This window comes from Mytilus galloprovincialis, chromosome 12 (genome assembly GCF_965363235.1).
Source record: "Mytilus galloprovincialis chromosome 12, xbMytGall1.hap1.1, whole genome shotgun sequence".
Lineage (NCBI taxonomy): Eukaryota > Metazoa > Mollusca > Bivalvia > Mytilida > Mytilidae > Mytilus > Mytilus galloprovincialis.
In genome coordinates this window covers 3874817-3896995 of record NC_134849.1, presented here as the reverse complement: position 1 = coordinate 3896995, position 22179 = coordinate 3874817, and positions in this window count along the sequence as shown.

Here is a 22179-nt window from a genome sequence, read left to right as displayed (position 1 = left end):
TGAAAACCCTGAGTTAGAATTGTTGATGTTGCTTTATCCATGGTAACGGCAGCTATTTTGACAGTTACCATTAATCTGCCCTGATATTTTATAGTGTGTATTTCTATGTTGAGATGAATCTGTCACCGGGCAACCTGGGTGACTTGTGAGGTGTGTAACAAGAGCCTGACTGAATGGCATCTTGTTACTGAAACTGTGTTATGCACCTGATCACACAAAAACGATTGCTGTAAATATCAATGATAACTCTGGATTGAAAATTAAATGAATTATAAAACACCTAGAATTAAAGTCTAAAATATCAAAATTGAGAATTTTATATTAAAGTCAAAAATTATAAACGAAGCTGTTTTTTCCATGGTCACACTACCCTATTGTTTCAGATAAAGGTGAAGGTACCTTGATAACTTATTAGTACCTATTAAATCTTTTTAACCCGCTGCAATTGTGTGCACAATTGTGAGGAATCTTTAATCGGTTTAGCAAAACAACTTACGACTAAGAATGACCGCGAGTATGCCTAATTGTTTATGACTTCCGACCAAACTTAATCGTAAGCTGTTTTGTGAAACCGACTCCTGATGTTCAGTAGTTTTCGTTTATTGATGTGGTTTAAATGTTTTTTGTATAGATTAGATCGTTTCGGAATGTAAGCATTCTGGTTTTTACTAAATGGCAGAGACACATTGTCAGTTTGTAATCGACTTATCATTTTGAATATACCTTTGGTATTTGTGGCCTCTCTTCAGTGAAATGTTTTATTTAATTGTTAGACAAGTCGAATTGCAGATCTTAAGTAATACAAAATAAAACATGATTTATATTTCGAATCTAAAGCTTTCACTCATCCAAAATTGACGTAAAACCAGATATAGATCTTAATAACCACAAGTAGGACTATTTTCAGATTTCAAACTAGGGCTTTTCAAAGAATTCGTAGGCGTACTTTTCCAAGAACTTTATCAATCAATTTTTCAATAAATTTAAATTGTTATGATTATCTTCATGAAATTTATTGAGATATGTCGAAAATATTTATGTAAATAAAAAGCGCTTTGACTCAATATAAAGTTGTTATATGTTTGATGTTTCATACGTATCTTCTCTCAAATTTAACCTTTCAAATAAATTGAAATATGCCGTAAGGTAATAACTAAAAGGCTAGATATAGAAATACGTTACATGATAACCCTTATGCAGCGTTTATACGGTTGAAATGGAGTCAAATTCGAAAGAACAGTATAGAATATGTATTCTGTTACACCGTTCCGTAATTTATATAGTTCGTTTGATTATATTCTTAATCTATTTATGTGTTCCAGTCTAGGAGGATTATTCATCTTTAACCTTATAAGAACATTAAAACATCGTTTCATCGCTACCTTTCCCCTGCTCACACGGATCTCAAACCGAACATTGCAAGGTCATACCAGTTCTGGAGAACTTTTCAAAGGACAAACGTCATCTAGGACACAATTCGTGGCTAACCACAGAGTGAGTTAACTTTACAACATTGTTTGTGAAGCCTTCAAATTACTCTATACATATTTGAACATTCTCTCCGTGAAACACTGGAAATTTAACTGCTCTTGAAAGTACAACATTTTGTCGGATTCAACGGACTGTGCTATCTATTACCTTTGGCATTTCGTTTTAATAACATTAATTGAACACATTGTAAAATTGTATTTTATTTGTTTTTCAGCTTTTTACCTTTTGTTAGATTGGCTTGAGAATAAATTGTCAGCACCTGATATTCTTATTGCTTGAGCCCAGTCGTGGTTATACTTAATGGTCAGGCCATTACAGTAAAAAGTCTACAACTTGCCTGTTGTGTCTCACAGATAACGCCACTCCACAGCTACACAGCAACCTACCTGTTGAGCCCTGCATGTACGCGTCATCCCTTGACGTACAGTTAATTGACGACAACCTGTCTTTACATATCCAGACAAGGAACGACAACGTAGCAACGTACATACGTACATATCTTGTGTGAACTCGACAGCAACCCAACAACGTTGAGTCAACATGGATCCCAGTCATGTGGAGCAACAAGAAGAGATTCAGCCCCAAGAAGGAAATGTCCCAGATCTAGAACTATTACAAAATCCGTCTAATACCACACATTTAGATGAAAATCCCGAGACTAGGCGAGTACGGGATCTCACCGAAAAAGGTAAAGGAGCCTACACAGAAAGACGTAATAAGTTCTGTGAGGAATTAGAGGTCCTTTGGTCAGATATAACGACCCAGTTATCGGAAATCACCACACCTCCCAATGAACTTCAGCAAGTCTTAACAGCCCAGGACAATCTTGTAAAAGCCTGTACAAATTATCGGAGGCTCACAGACGAATATCTGGACTTTCTAAAAAGGACCAGAACGTTGGACAGTCAAAAAGACATAGACGCATGTAACCTTACATTGGATCTCCGTCTGTCCAAAGTGGAACTGGCCATGGACTCTTTACACGAGCATCGCCTTGCCCTCACTAAGTCTAAATCAACTAAAACAAGGACCTCAGGGTCAAAAGGTAAGAAAACCTCACGCAGTGGTAGCTCTAACGTGTCAGACATGTCAAGCCTAGCACGGAGAAAGCGTGCCAAGGCAGAGGCTGCCAAGTCTAAAATAGCCTTTGTAGAAAAACATGCCCTTATCCTACAACAGGAAGCACTGTTAGAGGAACAAGCCCTGTCCAGACAAATTGAAATGGAACAGGAAGCCACACGTAAAAAGGCAGAAATGGAACAAGAAGTCGCTCAACGTAAGGCTCAAATGCAACAAGAAGCCGCACGAGTAAGCCGGGAAAAGGTCGAGCTTAAAGCCAAATTTAACCTTCTTGAAGCACAGAGAGAAGCTGCAGCCGCAGAAGCCGAGGCTCGTATCCTGGAATACGATGACAGCCAAGCGTTTAGCGATCTCCCTGACGAAAAGGAAGACCCGCTCCAGCGTGTGCATGATTTCGTCAATAAACTTCCTGTATCAACTGCTGTAAAGGAAGTAACAGGACCTCAAAAGAAAAAAACAAATTCCTGTTAAAATTGAGCTGAGTCATGAAGCACCAGCGTTTGTGCCATCTGTGGCACTGAACTTGCCATCACAAACACCCAAGGTCTTGCCTACACGTGCTAAGTCACCAGATGTTAATGCATTCCCAGATCTGGGAACAATAACTAACATAGTAAAACAGGGCGTTTCAGAAAAGATCCCTGTCTTACACCAAAATCAAGGCGTCATAGAAGAGATCCCTGTTTCACACCCAAAACAAGGCGTAATAGAAGAGAACCCTGTAGCATACCAGCAACAAAACAATCCTACGTTAGAGATAACCAGATTTCTCCTTCGCAAGGACTTGCTGTTCTCCCGGCTAACAAGCTTTAACGACCAGGCAGAATCATTTCATACATGGAAAGCCAGCTTTAAAAATGTCATAGACGAACTACAAGTTTCAGACTCAGAACAGATAGACCTACTTATTAAATGGCTTGGACCAGAGTCAGGTAAACATGCCATGAGTATAAGGGCATCAAATGCCAACAACCCAACAAGAGGCCTAGACAGATTATGGGAAAGACTGGACGATCGATATGGTGCTCCAATAATGTTGCAGACGTCTCTCGTCAACAAACTTGACAACTTTCCAACACTGACAAATAAAGACAACTCACTCCTTTACGATTTGTCAGACATTATCTCAGAAATAGAGTATCACAAAGAAAATCCCAAGCTGGGATGTTTGCTAGCTTACTTCGACTCGTCAAAGGGGGTAAATCCTATTGTGGAAAAACTACCATACGGACTCCAAGAAAAGTGGATAACAAGGGCTTCAAGATACAAGTCTAAATATGAAGTTGCCTTTCCACCTTTTACAGAATTCTCTGCCTTCATCAGGGAAATGAGCAAAATTAAGAACGATCCTGGGTTCATCTTTGGTTCAAAGGTAACACCAAATACAAAAGACTCTACGCCAAGGTTCACACCTCAGACGTACTCTAAAGTCAACGTCCATAAGACGGCTGTTGAACAGCAAACTGAAGACAGCAGTCAACAACAAAATCTGTGTATCCTACACAAGACAAAGCATACCTTGAATGAATGCCGAGCATTCCGAGCCAAACCAATCGAGGAACGCAAGGAACTGTTAAGACAAAACAATGTGTGCTACAAGTGTTGTGAGTCAACCACACACAGAAGTCGGGACTGCAACGCAAGTATCAGTTGTAACGAGTGTGGAAGTGAACGACATACCACAGCACTTCACATCACTAGACCACAACAATCTGAAAGTTCCCAGTTTAGCTCACCCAGACAAGCCTACGGCGGGGAGCTAACACAAGTCTACGGCGGGGAGCAGACAGAGTCAGCTGAAACAAAGTTAACCTCTGTAAGTTCGATCTGCACAGAGATCTACAAAGATCATAAGAGCGAGAAATCTTATGCCAAGATATTACCTGTGGACGTGTACCACAAGGACAAGACAAACAAAATTATCAGGATGTACGCCATTATTGACGACCAAAGCAACCGGTCTCTTGCCTCTCCTGAATTCTTCAGTCTGTTTAACGTTCGGGAGAAACCTGAAAACTACTCTCTTACGACATGCTCCGGCAGAGTAGCTACTTCCGGGAAAAGAGGAAAAGATTTCGTCATAAAATCTGTACATAGTGACGTACAATTTGATCTGCCTACATTAATTGAATGTAATAATATTCCCAATCATCGAGACGAAATTCCTACTCCTGAAGTTGCAATGCATCATCCTCATCTGAAAGAACTCAGAGGAAGCATTCCACCAATAGAGGAACGTTGTCAAATTCTTCTCCTTATTGGAAGGGACCTTATAGAGGCACACCACGTCCTTGAACAACGCCTAGGACCATCCCGAACTCCATTTGCCCAAAAGTTGAGACTTGGTTGGGTCATAATTGGAAATACATACATTGACAAGCAAACTTCTATTCAAGTCAACACAAAGATAACTAACGTTTCAATCACGGAATCAGAACAACGTCTTGCCTCAAGACCGGAAATAGCCGTCAAGGACAAGAATCCAATTGTTGTTCAGTATAACGACAAAAACTTTCATTCGAATGCCAAGGTCGCTAAATCGCATTCAATACAATCCCTTGAATGTAATGGACCTAGTACCAAGCCTGGTAAACGCACAAATTCATCTAAAGGGACATCACTCGCGTCACTAAAAGCAAAATCTGTGACTTCTATAGAAAAATCTATAGATAAAGAAAGTTTCAATCCGAAATCAACAGAACCTAAAGTTCATGGAGAGGAAATCAATAGCATTCACAAACCTATTCCGAAAGAAGGACCTATTGCCAATCTCAATCTGTCATTGCATGAGCAACGTCTACTACGAGGAGGAAGCAGTATTGTCAAATCTGACTTGAATATAAGTGAAAAGGAACCAGTAGTCTTATCTGGACATCGTCACAGAGTAACACCTTTTCTTGGACATTACTACGACAAAATCAAACATAGAGGACGCCACTCTACAGATAGAGCGACTAGATCTGCAGGATTGGACGTTATGACGAAACGCCTAATTTCGTCTGATACTTACAAAGATGTGTCATATCGCCAAATCGGAAGACAACCAACTACTAACTCTTGTTATACTTCGATCTATCTTCGATCGTCATCGCCGTCTAACTACGTTGGAGAAAACAGTTCCCATTATCGATACAGCAGTAATAGAACATTCTACAGAACACAACAATGTCGTCCGAGACACCCTTCTTCTAAAGGACAAAAAACTGTGCCTACCCAGTTTCACGTGGAACGTACTTATTAGGAACCTTTATAGTGAAAAATCGTTGAGATCTGATATTTCTCACACGAAATAGTGGACATTTCACCTGTATATATTCAATTTATATTGGGATTAATTCATTTGTGTAAATCTTGTATACATATTCGAAAAATTTATGGAAAAGTGATATCAGATAGACATCAGACGGGGAGTATTCTGTTACACCGTTCCGTAATTTATATAGTTCGTTTGATTATATTCTTAATCTATTTATGTGTTCCAGTCTAGGAGGATTATTCATCTTTAACCTTATAAGAACATTAAAACATCGTTTCATCGCTACCTTTCCCCTGCTCACACGGATCTCAAACCGAACATTGCAAGGTCATACCAGTTCTGGAGAACTTTTCAAAGGACAAACGTCATCTAGGACACAATTCGTGGCTAACCACAGAGTGAGTTAACTTTACAACATTGTTTGTGAAGCCTTCAAATTACTCTATACATATTTGAACATTCTCTCCGTGAAACACTGGAAATTTAACTGCTCTTGAAAGTACAACATTTTGTCGGATTCAACGGACTGTGCTATCTATTACCTTTGGCATTTCGTTTTAATAACATTAATTGAACACATTGTAAAATTGTATTTTATTTGTTTTTCAGCTTTTTACCTTTTGTTAGATTGGCTTGAGAATAAATTGTCAGCACCTGATATTCTTATTGCTTGAGCCCAGTCGTGGTTATACTTAATGGTCAGGCCATTACAATATGTAATACTAAGAGGATACTAGGATAATGATAATATCTAATGAAAGTAGTTGTAAAAGCTTTAGTAACAATAGGCAAATATGTAGACATTCAATACCTAAACATAAAAAACAAGACATTTTTAATCATATAAGTATGTAAACTGGAAGCAGATTTGGATGGTGTTTTAATAATCAGCAGTTTAAATCTTTTTCCTCTATAGTAGATCTAAATAATCTTAAATCAAACATCATGATAGACATATAAAATATAATGATAGGAATGACAGAAATATATAGCAGGCATGTCTTTTCCATTCCTATTGTACAATGTTTACTACTCATTTTCATATGCATGGAATTGACAGTCTCCTATTTTTTTAGGTAAACATCAACTCGCTCATTTATAGTTTGATGTTATACTTTTACGTTCATTTATTGTGTTTAAATATGATTTGTTCTTGTCATGACACCAGAAGTTTCCTCAGGCGCTGTATGCTAACTAAATTATATAGGTTCGAAATGTAGGAGTTGTACTGCAAGATATTAAATTTCCAAAGCCAAAGAGCGCATTATAATTATTTTTGTAAAGTAATATTAAGTTTGGAGCATTTTGAAATTTTTGACTATTTTGCTGTTTCCATGGTAACTGCGGCCATTTTGAACATTCCAAAGTCAAAGTGCAAATGACCACATGCCAGTTACCATTTCTGTCAAGTTTCGTTCAGTTTGGAGTACTTTGATTTTTTTAATGAAATTTTGGACTTTTAAATGTTTTTAATATATGTGAGCTTTGTTTTAATCAAAATATCGGTATTATCATGATTATACTAATTATGTTTTGTTAGTATAACGACAAATGGTCCACATTTAAACTGCTTTCAAACCACGTTGACTAATCATAAGGAAATCTCAAATTAAAATAGTAAATTTAATTAACTCTATCTAAGGTAATAAGGGGAATTGCACAAGTACTTTAGCGATACCGGATTTACTTTCATTTATTTATAAATCAGAATACATTGACAAGTTTTTAAAAAGTACATTTTGAAAAATGATTTATTAAAAGTTCACGCTATATAAGGAATTTAGCAACAACACTATCTTGATTCATTTGTGGGTGGTTTTGGGAAATGAAATGTCTGTTTGCAAGAAGTAAACAAAGAATTCTTTATTTCAAGATAAAGATCATGTAAACTATACACAAAAAAAAGTAAAGCCCCCTGATATATAGCAATATACTTTTTTACCAACATGTTAATTTGAATGTAAATATAGATTTTAACAAGATCAATGTTCCTTTAAAAATTCCTTATATAGCGTGAACTTTTAATAAATCATTTTTCAAAATGTATTTTTTAAATACTTGTCAATGTATTCTGATTTATAAATAAATGAAAGTAAATCCGGTATCGCTAAAGTACTTGTACAATTCCGCTTATTACCTTATTATACATTTAATAAAATGTTGTGTCATGTGTACTATTGTTTGTCTGTTTGTCTTTTTCATTTTTAGCCATGGCGTTTCAGTTTGTTTTTATATTTATGAGTTTGACTGTCCCTTTGGTATCTTTCTTCCCTCTTTTAAAAAGATGTGACCATACAGGTTTGACCGGTTATTATCATGCACGTGAACCATGCCTCACATACAAATTACAAAATGCAGTTCCCCCGCGCTTCAAATTTGAGTATTCAAGTCCGGCGATTTGAAAAATTTATTCACACTCTGAGAACATGGTACGAAGACGAATATCGGAAGCTCAAAGATGGCATATTATCGCCATGTTGTCATCAGGGTTATCTTATAAAGCTATTGTAGTCAGCAGGCTTGTGGGAAAACACATCCAAACCAATCACGTTAAAGACTTGCCAAGATCCGGTAGATCATTGGTAACATCGCAGCGTGAAGACAGGGCACTGCAGCGCCTGGTTAGACAAATGCCATTCGCAACAAGTCCTGTTCTTAAAAGAGAATGGTTACCCCATAGACAGCTATCAACCAGAACCTTGGGGAACCGGTTGAAATCAGCAGGACTGAAGTCAAGGAGGGTAATAAGACGTCCCATGTTAACTGACCGACATCAACAACTGCGTTTGGCATGGTGCTTAGCTCGTCGCGGTTGGAACTGGAGGAACTAGCGCAAGATCCATTGGTCAGACGAGAGCCGGTTTCTTCTGCATGTAACAGATGGGAGATTGAGAGTTTGGAAACATAAAAATACAGCATATACCCCAAGGAACATCAAATCAACTGTTCCTTACGGTGGAGGCTCTGTGATAATATGGGGATGCATGTCTCATGACTGCAAATTGTCATTATCTAAGTTAACTAGAATAATAATGCGGATGTCCTCCAAACAGAATTTAAAAAAATGTGGAGTAGACAATTTGAAAAAAAACCGATAGCCTTTGTTTTTTTTATACTTCAGTGTTTACATTGTTATGACTGTTTTAACTGCCGTTAGTTTTTTTTTAATTCGGCTGTTGAATTTAAGTTCCCGAGGGTTCACCAGTACTTCTGTTCCATGGGAATATAGATATAGTTTTTTATTGAAGTTTGCTGTTATTTTTAGAATTAATTTAGGTTAAATCTAAATGCAGAATCTCTGCATTTCATAAAATTGAAAAGGAAATGGGGAATGTGTCAAAGCGACAACATCCCGACCATAGTTCACTTGGGTTGTATCAGCTGATAACGTTGTAAAGGTTTAAACTTTGCGTATATTTTGGCATCCCTGAATAGAAATTAATTGTCGGAAGTTGAATCTGGTGTTTTATCTTATTGTGACATCCTAGTAGACTGGTTTGTTTTTACTATTGTGTGAACAGGTCTTGACTTGTAATGCGAAAAAAAATGATTTTGACAAAACCTGAAAACTGATGTCTCTATGAAATTATATTTGAATAAACATATTCCCTATCTTAGATATACCTAACGACATACATATACTTTTGTATGAGAACGAGGCACGCCCAGCATAGAAACATTATTATCATAACAAAATAAAAAAAATGTGTCTTTCTTACGACATTTATTTTATTGGCAGACTCATTACTTGACTCGTTGTAGAGTGTTCGTCCACCGTGGAAAAGAACAGCGATTGATCTCCAGCGATAACAAACCAAAGATGTGAAGGCTTGTATAACATAAATGGTGGCATGTCTTCCTGTATACTATAACATGCATAATCTTATAAACTATTACGTCAACATCCGGCTCAGTGTGGCAGTCTTTTACCTAATATGGTTCATATCACATACACCAGATTTTGTCCTCAATCTTATTTAATATGCCATTGGAGGTTATATATTCTTCTGTCGTCATCATCTCCTCCACTTTGTATAACTACAAATCACAAAACGATTAAGGTGGTACCTAACACTACAGGGAGATAACTCTGTGAAATCAGCTAAACGTTTTAAATACGTTGTGTTGTTAAGGAAAAATTAAGCTTTTCAAAGATCAAAATAAGTTTTTGTCAAACTGCAATATAACCAATGTTATTTTTCTGATAAAACGGTTGGTTCAAATTTTTTGAAATTTTTATATTTTTGTCAAAGGGTCAAAATAAATACTTGTCAACATTTTAAAAAATTTAAACGAGACAAATTAATTTTAGTTAAAGTGTTGTGTACCACCTTAATCGATCGAAATGTACTGTACTGATCTTTGAATAAAGTAAAAAAAAAATGAAATTAGCACATGTGGTAAGTATTTGTTCACAGTTTAACTATTTCATTTTTTAAACGTTTGCTAAATTATTAAAACAAATGAAAATATGTTTGATATACTGTTGATTTAAAATATATATATATGCCCTGTCTTATAAACTGTTGAATGGATTTATGAAGTCTTTACTAGAGGTAGAAATCTACAAAAGGAAATACGATTGATTGTTTTACTACGAAAAAAACATCCATTTAAGTTTGACGCACTGGAATATTTGTTTATCTTTTTTGCATCTCGATAAACATATCTGGAGAAATATTATAAAATGAATGATAAAATCTTTTTACATAAATTTTGTTTTATAATATTACGATTTCCATGTCATAAAAGAGAATTCATGAAATTACCACTAAAAGAAAGGCTTAAAAAAAAACATTTCGTGCTCTCTATTAAAATGGCCAAAGAATTTTATGTGCGCTTTTGAATTATAAATTCTGTCAAATCAGCTAAAAAAGATATGGGTCAATAATGAAAAAATCGAGACAATGTTAATTATTTGATATATTTTTAGGTGACAATTTTCACACATACTCTGCGAAGATTGCATTCAGCTTACTACTTTTCGAGATAGAGTGGTACTAGTTACATATATCATTTAGTTATGCAATCAAAGATTGTACAGTAGATATAGATACATGAACAAAGGGAAATAAATCTGACTACTAAAAATAAATATTTTCCTCAATCAGAAATTCATTCCACCATCACATTTGACATGTTCATATTTTTGTGTGACTTGTGTGTACGGATACAATCAATGTTGGGTATACATAAATCCTTAAGCAATCCAACGAAATAGCTTTTATTTTCAGAGAACATTTCAGTCTTTGATAACTTGTAATCATGTTAATTTACGTCAGTTCAGTTAAAATGTAAAACCTGTAAAAAGTTTATGTCTATTCACAGCATATGCTAATTCAAATAACATTTGCATGAATTGTTGAATTATTATGTCTCAAAATTCGTTACTATTTATATTACCTTCGTAACCTTTATTACTGAATTATAACTCTCGCACAAAAAGCAAATGATTTCACCTCAAGTTTTGGGTGTTGTTGGTGTTGTTTAGTTTTCAGTTTTCTATGTTGAATTTTGTGAACTATTATTTGTCTGTTAGTGCTTTTCTTTCTCATTTGTAGCCATAACGTTATGACTTTATTTTCAACTTATGAGTTTGAATGTGCTTTTGTACTATTGGGATCATTTAACTCAATTGTGCACTTGAGAATATTATCTGTATCAAAAATTCAGGGGAAATAGTCAATACTTTGATAATTTCTTAACATCAACTGTTCGATATACAATGTACAATGATGAATAAAAAGCTCCAAAAGTTAATCAAAGTGTGACGGTTTTATTTATTTTTGCAGTTAACACAATGTTACAATAACAAAACTTGCCCGTGTCATGCTACGTCATATCATTTTCATCTAATATCCAAGACACCATGGAGATTGAATCGTAAACTTAGGAAATCATAGAGCATACATGTTGATCTTATTACTAATGTAAGTTTCTTAATTAACAGTTTCCAATCATCCCTTCATAATTTCAAGGACGCCATCACAAGTTGGGTGACCGGTATGGGAAAAACCGTTATACAGATGATATCGGATATGTTCATTTTGTCGTAACTATATACAATCTCCTTCCTTTTTCACTTATGTGACCTACCAAATACACAGCTACTTTGGCATAGGTACTATTTCTGTACTAAAACCAAAACTGGGCCAACACCGGGCCTTAATGCCCCTACTCCTTTATCAGAAGTTGTTTTACACGGATATTTCACATATTTTTCTATAAATGATCATAAATTGGTAGACTTTTTTAATCCTACGTATATAATAACTGTTAGTTCCGCATGAACTATTTTGTCGATAAAATCTGAATTAAATAGGTCAAGTACAATACTTTTTATTTATAATATTACTGTTTTCTCAAAATGAAAAAAAGTTATATTATTATATTATTATATTGATGAGTTTTAACAATGAGTCATTGACTTCTCAAGTTTGTGAGGTGCAATGTATATGATCTTCTATTTTTTTTTTATAGTTTACTATGAAACACCGTAATTGTCTTATAGTGTAAATATTCAATGTGTTCTGTCGCTTTGTCTTTACGTCCATGTTTTTCTTCTTAATGTTATGTTTAACTATAAAAAAGAAGAAGACGACTGTGGTATATGATTGTCAATGAGACAACTCTCCACAATAGACCCAGATGACACAGAAATTAACAAATATAGGTTTCCGTACGGCCTTTAGCAATGAGCAAAGCCTACAATAAATAGTCAGTTATAAAAGGCCCCGAAATAACAATGTAAACAATCCAAACTAGAAAACTAATGGTCTTACTTATGATCAAAATAAACGAAAAAAAAATATGTAAGATATACAAACGACAACCCCTGACTACATGCTCTTGACTTGGGACAGGCGCATACATACAGAATGTGGCGTTTTTAAAGTGAAACATCATCACTGTTATGTAAAATATAAATTGTTTGTTTGGTTAAACAATTATATGATATGCCATTGCTATTGTTTGTTTTGTGCAATATGCATTACATTATGATGTATCTACTGTTCGTTCAATAAATTCGTCTAAACGTTATGATCAACCATATTTACTCCCTTTCACATTTCCTCTATGCTGTGTCTATTCTCCTTTAAGTAAGTCATGTAATGTGATTGTTATGTTAAATGTTCAAAACTTTTTTGTTTTGATACATTGTTGTTCTATGAAAACTTCATGATATCATAATCTATTGACTTTATGTTGTGTTTATACATATGTATCTTCTGTTATATCATGGTGTAGCTGAAATGCGTTTTGCCGAATAAGTGATACCCTCTGATAAAATTCAGGGTGTCATGTGAATCTGCTGGTACTGTATGTGTAAACATCTATTACGTTATGTGTAGCCAATAAACCTTCATTCCTCAATTATGGCTCCCGATCTTTTCAATAAGAAAATTATAACATTTCCAGGTGCATCTTAATGAATGGTGGAGACTCGTAGCATCTTAGACGTTACTGTATCTATGATAAAAACATTTGCCACATGCAAATACAAACACATATACATCAAAAGACAATAAAAACGGTGCACAATTTATATATCTATATTTATTTATAAATGTGAGGTTATATAGTTACTAATTATAAACAAGAAGACGCTGTGTGATTGCCAATAAGACAACTCTCCACAAGAGACCACATGCCACAGATATTAACAACTATAGGTCTTCGTACGGCCGTCAACAATAAAGAAAGCCTATGCCGGAAATTCCGCTTTAACAGACCCCGAAATGACAAATGCTAAACAATTCAAACGAGAAATATAACGGCCTAACCTATATACAAAAAATAACGAAAAACAAATATGTAACATATAAACAAACGACAACCACTGAATTACAGGCTCCTGACTTGGAACAGGCACATACATACAGAATGTGGTGTAGTTAAACATGATAGCGGGATCTCAACCCTCCCCTAAACTTGGACCGTGGTGTAACAGTACAACATAAGAACCAACTTTAAAAAAATCAGTTGTAAAAGGCTTAACTCATCAGACAGATACAAATAGAAATACATCTAACAAAAACAATATGTTGAGGTGTCCGGGTACTTGTATATCAAAACAACAAAAAGACACAGATTTGAGAGTACTCGAAGTTACCGGCAGCTAGTGCAAAGCCACTAACAACTATTACAAAAAGGTCGTGAATCTAAGACATAATTATCAATCAGTATATTATATATACATCAGTTAAGCTTGTACACAGGAAAGAAAGAGGTGAACATTTGTTTGGTTTGTGATTGGTTAACATTAGTGATAATTATTGTATTATATACAAATATGAATTTTATGAGAAATAAAGATAAAATTATATCATGTATATTGGTCATGATTTGTTTTCTCAGAATTGTCAAGTAAAGTTAAGGCTCAATTAAAATTGTTCAGAAAATGCTGGAAAAAATAAGAATGTCGAAAATTTGTCGAAAAATTTCGAGACACTATTCAAATATAAAGATTTTGTCAAGACATTTTAAGACCATATTCAGAATCTCGAGAATTTGTCGAGTCAATCTTATAAAAAATTTGATATAAATCAGAAATTGTCAAGAAAAATAAGACACAATCATACTTTTGGAGAATGTCGAGTAATTGTTCATGCAAATTAAGAATTAATCTTTTTTTATATGAAGTTAATAAGTCCATGTTTGGTATGGGAAACCAACAAAAATATTAAAAACATGCAGGAAAAAAAGAGGTCGACATTTATATGTGTTATGATCACACCATACACAGGTCTTAGTTACTAATTTGTGATCCTTTTACTCTAATTTAATGGTAGTATCAAAACAAATAATGTTTTACTTGCTATTAAATTTTTTTATTCAACTCATTACTATTTTGTTAATTATGATTGACGTGTAGATTTCTACTGACGTTTTAAGGGGGTACCCAACACTATACCCCAAAAAAATCCTGTCGTTTAATTTTTCTTAATTTTTTTTCATTGATAAACTAGGCCAACCTAAACATCTTGTAAAAATTTTAAAAGATTTGAACCATAGGTTTAAAAGATTTGGTAACTCAAATATGGCATCTTTTACATACTAGTATCGGCCAAAATTGGAAGTTTCTAAAATACGGGTATAGGGTTGAATTTGTTAAAATTTAATCCTAAATTAACAATAGCATAGCTAATAATGATAGCTGAGGTGAATATTAGTTCACTGATACCCCTTTCTTGTAAGTCTTTTATTCCGGATTTAAAATTTTGCCAGAAACTAAATAGGGGGTATCAGAATCAGCCCCGAAAAGTGAATGCTGTGCTTCTAGTATTTGAAGAAGAATTTTTTTTTTGAAAAAAAATGTGTCGTTTAATTTTTCCATAAAACTAAGCATTTAAAGTGCTATACTAGTCGATTGTTCTTGCAAAAAAAAATTAAAAATTTAACCGTTAGATATTTTGGTATTTAAGTTTCAATTACGCCCCACCCTCAAATTGGTTCATTAAATAAGAGAAAAATCTATTCAAAAAGTACATAATGGCCATATTTTTGTTCGTCTTTTGAACTAGGCTTTAGCTATTTGGCATGTGGATGTATAATCACAGGGTTAAGTGTCTTGCATCATGATGACCTTTGTGTGACCTTCAAATGTGACCTCAAGGTCAACTTTATGGGGTTTTATTCGTGAAAAACACAACCATGTAGGCCATAACTTCTTTGCCTTTTGACCTAGGCCTTACATCTTTGGCATGTGGATGTATCATCATGATGTGGTGTGCCTGCTTAAAATTTTGACCTTCATGTGACCTTGAACTTTGACCTGAAGGACGATAATTGTGTTTTTTGGTAAGAAACACTTGTACGAGCCATAACTTTTATGTAGTTATGAATTCATATTTATTTTAAAAAATCATATTACACAAGCTTTAATCGAACATACAACAATATAGACACATTTTATGACATGTCAACCCATTCAATGTACACGGAATACATAATGGACATGTAGTCACATAAAATTGTTTGAAAAGGGAATCGTTTCTATTCAAGCGCAGTGTACGTGCTTAACTACTCAACAGACAGCAAAGTGAAAACTTCCTAGGAATCAAACAGTAGGAGGAGTTATGACAAATAATTATATACCAATAATGGGACGGACGGAAGGACAGACGGACAGTGGTAAAATAATCCCCCCCCCCCCTTTGACTTTCAGTTGCAGGGGCAAAAAAAGGATGTAACCGATTTTTTATTTGAGATACGAGCTGTTGAAATTAAAAGCATGACACGCCAAAAATACACATGATACATAGGGAAAAGCTTTAAAGTTGGCAGATGCTTTACATGATAAAGATTTTCAATTTATTGGTCTTTTGGCAGATTCAAAAATATACAGTTCAAAACTTAACGACAAAACCATTGGTGAAAACTAAAGAACCATGGCTCATAAGAGATGAAATAGAGCTGACTGTGCAAAATCCTTATACTGTTAAATCAAGTTCGTTAAACATAGATTTTTTTTAGTATTTCTGCAGAGGTTATGAAAATTAGATACAACTGTTTTTTAGTTAAAAGCATGGCAGTGACAAGTTTCACATTATTTTTGGGGCCCCTTATTATTATAGAGAATGATTACTCTATTCAGTAATAATCTTGAATTGAGACTTGAGAAGAAACATTTTCACTTGTCACTTGCAATAACACCACACTTTCTTTTTTATATTTATTTCAAAGTTGCATTTGATAAAAAAAAATCGGAAAGATACACAAACATGACAAAAGCACAACAAAAGAAAATAACAAATTTTGCTATCTCTTCGAAATTTAAATTTGATAAAGCGAAAATCACATGTTCTATTTATATCATACATGTGTAGTTTCAGTTTCATCTACGATTCTAAATATAGACTTTACTTTCCCTAAAATTGCGGACGGAATAGAAGACACCCGTTAATTTTCTACACCTGTCAGGATAAAGGTGGAAAAAAATACTAGAAAGATATATTTTTTTATTCAGATGAATTCAGAAAGCAAAAATATGTGTTGTGTTTTTTGGACTGCATCAGACGTTGTTTTCTTCTGTTTGCCTTGTTCCGTGACATGTAGTCCAGTCAAACTAAGATTTAACCTCAAACTAATTGCAACAGAAAATGTTTTAGTTCTAATCTATAGTATTATACCCTTTATATACACAGAAAAAAGTCCCATAAAATCTAACTTGAGGAAAACTCAAAATCAGCATTTTAAATTTCCTATGGAAATTAACATTGGGAGGGGAGATAACTCTTGCAAAAATTAGTCTTTTTTGGTCAGTTTTTGGTTGTTTTTCTTGAAATTTATGTATACATTTGTAGTATGAAACTTTGATGGGGTTATAAGTTTGTATTTGACTAAATTATTTAATCTTCTGCTCATGAAATGTACAAAACCCAAGTGTTATGGGTAGTTTTAGTTTTTTCATACATTTTTCATTAAAGAAATTGCAAATTTGAAACTTTGTAACCATTTTGAAAAAATAATGTGAAAATTTGGTATTGTTTCTATCTGTATATTATATTTTTTCAGCAACTTACTTATCTTAAGAAACTTTAAACAACAAAAAGAAGAATACATGCTTAATTATTTTTATTAAATTTGAGATTCTTTACATTGACATGTTGAAAAATTCAATAAATGGTCAACTAATAAATTACAATATCTAGATTACAGCTTGATAAAATATATGAAAACACCTTTAGAGTTGTTTCTTATACTCTAAAGACCGCTAAAAAATCAAGAATCAATACATTCTGATGTGTAGAAGCGGTAAAGTTATAATTTTGAATCAATTTTTATTGATATTTCTGCCTTTTTTGCAAGAGTTATTTCCCTTTTCAATGCAAATCTCCATAGGAATTTTTAATGGTGATTTTTTTAGTTTTCCTCAAGTTAGATTTTATGGGACTTTTTTCTGTGTATATTTGGGATATAATGCTAAAGATTAAAACTTAAAAATCTTCTGTTGCAATTACTTTCAGGTTAGGGTCAAATTTATGCTAGATAGACTGGACTAATGTAAATGATGCACTGGTGGTTGATTATCCCTCTGGTTATCTTCTTACTTTTTACATGAATATAAATCATGCAATAAAATATTCAATTGCACTTTAAAAAATATGGCAGCAATTATAAAATTATAAATTATTTATAATCTTTTTTTTACATTACTACATTACTAAGGCCATAGTGTATTTCTTTAAAAACTACATGTTTCGTTTAAAAAAAAAATTTTGTGGCGTCAATTCAGTTTTGATTTAATCAATTTGATAAGAAGATTTACGAACATAAGCATTGTCCAGGGATTCTTATTTATTTAATTAAAATTTAATTATCGGAGGGATCTACCCTGAGGATCTACCATTTAAAGGGGGCGGGGGTAGGAGGGGTCCTGATCCCGAAATCCCGAGGTCCTGAAGTTAAATAAATTTAAATCCTGACATCCCTAAATTCGAAAACAAATTTCCAGATCTTGAAAGGGTCAATCTCTGAATCCCGACCTTAAAAACAGTCGATCCCGGAGTCCCGATAAAGGTCCTATGGTAAATTTATTGCACTTTGAAATTTCCCTATTATGTCTCATTGAAGATTCATTTATGGAAAATGAGTTACTTCAAATGAATTTAAAGATTAAATGAAAAACAAAGGGTGCACAGCTGATCTTAGCAATAATGTAAACATTCTGATCATGATCTTTTAAAAACTTGCATATTGCACATAATTTTAAAACGTAGCAATGAATCAGACTATGAGTAAGAGTTATCTTTTCTTAGGTGTTCTGTACCCCCTTAAGTGCAACAAAAACACAACATGTGTGTCCTTCTAACCTAATTGTCATCAACAGTTTTTTGTAAAAAATAGTTCAACGGTTCAAAGAATTTGTTTGACATCCCGTTTGTAGTACATATTCGAAGTTTTATTTTTTTATTTTTGCAAATACGTAAGACAGAGTGGTTCGCTGGTGTCCCTGAGGTGTGATGGTTATGATGTTGTGCGATGGTATTTGTCACAGTTTGATGATGGTCTATATGATGAGTTTACCCTTTTTTACTTGTTAATATTGATAACTGTGCATTCTTTATTGTCCATAAAACATTTATGGTATTTTGGTATAGACAATAGGTATAAGAATAAGAGAATAAGAATATTTTATTATTCCAATCAAGGGCCCTTGATGGACAGCATAACATGTACACATAGAACAATACATCATGATTTGTAACAGAAAAAACATTTTTATATGTATTATTGTAATAAAAAAAATTCAAGCAATAATGTGAAATAGAAACTTGGAATGTTTTTTGTTTTGTTTGTAACATTAAAGCGTTCAATTGGCACATATTTCGGTATTGCTGAGTGCCTCTATCACTAATTCAATATGCAGACAAACACTGTTAATAAATCAAAAGAGACATTGTATGATTTTAAATGTGACAAATATCCACCAAACGACGTTGATAAAAGCGTTGAAAAGTCATCTCAAACAAACTGAGATACCAGAAGTCAGTTTTGTTTGTTTGTATGTAATACATAAGTTTTAAAGTTTTACATTTAAATGCACATGTCTAATCTAATTAGCCAAACTATGAAATCATGAGATAACTCCCGAGTGTTCATCAACTGGGGGCAAACGGTTGATAAGCAGTTACCATGTCGACTTGGAAAAACAATCATTTGATTTAGTGTGTGTGTTTACATGTCCAAGAAATATGAGCATCATTTGAATCAAAATATTAAAAATTACATTGACGAGACAACTTTATTCACAATGAGACATAAAAAGATTTAAGAACGGATCACTACAATGTTGTTAATTGCAGTAAAAGAGGGACGAAAGATACGAAAGGGACAGTCAAACAGATATCGAAAATAAATTGACAACGCCCTGGCTAAAAGTGAAAAATACAAACAGGAAAACAGTATAACACATGACACAACATAGAAAACTAAAGAATAAGCAACACGAACCCATCCAAAAACTAGGGGTGATCCAGGTGCTCAGGAAGGGAAAGTAGATTCTGCTCCACATTTGGCAACCGTCGTGTTGCTTATGTAATAACAAATCAGGTAAATAGTCTAATTCGGGAAGTCACATTCATTTAAGGGAAGATGGTTGTAGACACGACGTAAGGAACATATCCGATATCATTTGTGAAACGGTTATTCCATACCGGTCAACCAACTCGTAAAACTTACGAAGGGATGATTTCACCATTTGGAACTCTTAGTTTCATAGCTTCCTTGTGAGCAGCAACCCTTTATCAAGAAAATCTTGATAGGAAATGTAAGCACGGGAATATCGTATCAATTGGAAGATATATACCCCTTATGCAGGTGCTGAATGCAGAATGTTGTTACTTAGAAATTGGAGTCAACAATTGGAAAGCTGAAATCATCTCTTTTGTCGTAAAGTTTTGTTTTCAACCGACCCGATACGATTTGATATGCTGCCTTGCTTTAAGTATACCTTTAATTGTCACTAATTCACACTGAGGTCGTTCACATAACGGGAAGAATAATTTAAAAAAAACATAAGCGGTGTTCACATCATATACATACTATTAGGTCATAGATTAAGAAGACAATTAACACCTTTGCCATGTGGAATCTTCGTTTTCTATGTACAGTCAGACCAGGTCACATCTGATATTAACGTACCGTTTTCTATACATACAGTTACTGGAAAGAGCGTTTTTTTATTAATTTATTCAACTTTTGTACAAAATTATTTTCTGCATTTTGTTTTTCAAATTATTCTTTCCCATCCTACCTTGGTCATAAATTTTTTTTATCTCCTACTAGAATATTACTTTTCTACCCTTTTCCCCTAAAAATTAAATGGACATCCTCTTATACAGATGTTAAAAATGAACCTTGGTACCTTGTTTACACTGAGAGATATTATGGCCAGATGGGAAAATTTAAAAAATTTAGGACCCGACTTGTTCCTTTATTCTTATGAAGCTGACTTCATACAGGAACTTCTTAGGAAGAAAGAAAAGAAGTTAGCATCTTTACTTTCCGCTATAAAGATGATGCTCTCACTAACAAATTCATAATTTGGTGCAATGTTGAACGACTCCATCCCATCGAACTGGTGATATAGGATACATGGGATAATATTTGTTTTAAAGCCGGCCTCGTGTATTGTGAAGCGACTTAATTACATCTAGAAATCGACAATGAGGGTCAGTTGAAAACAAAACTTAATGCCAAAAGAGTTGGTTTCGGTTTCCCAATTGTGAACTTTCCATTTCTATGTAGCAACATTACAGAAGCGTCTTTATACAAAGTATATATATATTTCCAAAATGATAATATATCCTGGGCTTTTATTTCCTCTCATGATTTCCCTGATAGAGGTTTGATATTCACAAGGAAGCTTTTAAACCAAGAGTTCCAAATGGTGAAGATGAACTCATCTCTTCGTAAATTTTACTGACGCCATCACAAGTATGTTGACCATTATAAATGGAATATCCGTTTTACGGATGCCATCAGATCTGTTCCTTATGTCGTACTTACAAGTCCGTTCCCATTTCACGGGTGTGACCTACCGAATTAAACTTATTAACGGGTTTGCACTTACGTGAGAAATACCATGGGTGCCAAGTGTGGATCAGGGGATCTGCTTTCCTTTCGCAGTTTATGAGTGATTTTGATGGGGTTTGTGTTGCTTAGTCTTTACTTTTATATGTTGTGTCTTGTGTACTATTATTTGACTGTTTGTGTTTTCCTTTTTTAGCCATGCAATTGTCAGTTCATTTTCGATCTATCAGTTTGAATGTCCATCTGGTATTTTCCGCCCCCTTTCATATGTCACGATAGTTTCAACCCCACATAAACTTCAATATACACTTACATATAGAAGATGAAGTATTTGACCCGGGTTCGACCTATATTAACTTGACCCAAAATGAGGGACAATTTTAAATTTCTTGGTTCGTCCCAGGTCATACTATCTAAATTAAATCGGGTTAACTCATTCTGTTTAAATAAGCACAGCGTGAACAGGGTATTAAATACACGTTATTTCGTATTAATTTTTTGTGACTTTGAATTAGCGGGCAGTAACTTGTTTATTGTCTTGTTTTAGTGCATGTATAGCACCCAGCTGCTAAGTTGACATTGAAGTTAGAAAGATCATATCATGTTTACTAAGTTTCAAGTTGATTTGACTTCCACTTCATCAAAAACTACCTTGACCAAAAACTTTAATCAAACTTTAACATGAAGTAAGACAGACGGACGGACGAACGAAGGACGAAAAAACGAATGAACGGAAGAACGAACAGACACACAGACCAGAAATAAGAATGCCCCTCTACTTTCGTAGGTAGGTAGATATGAATGAAACACCAACA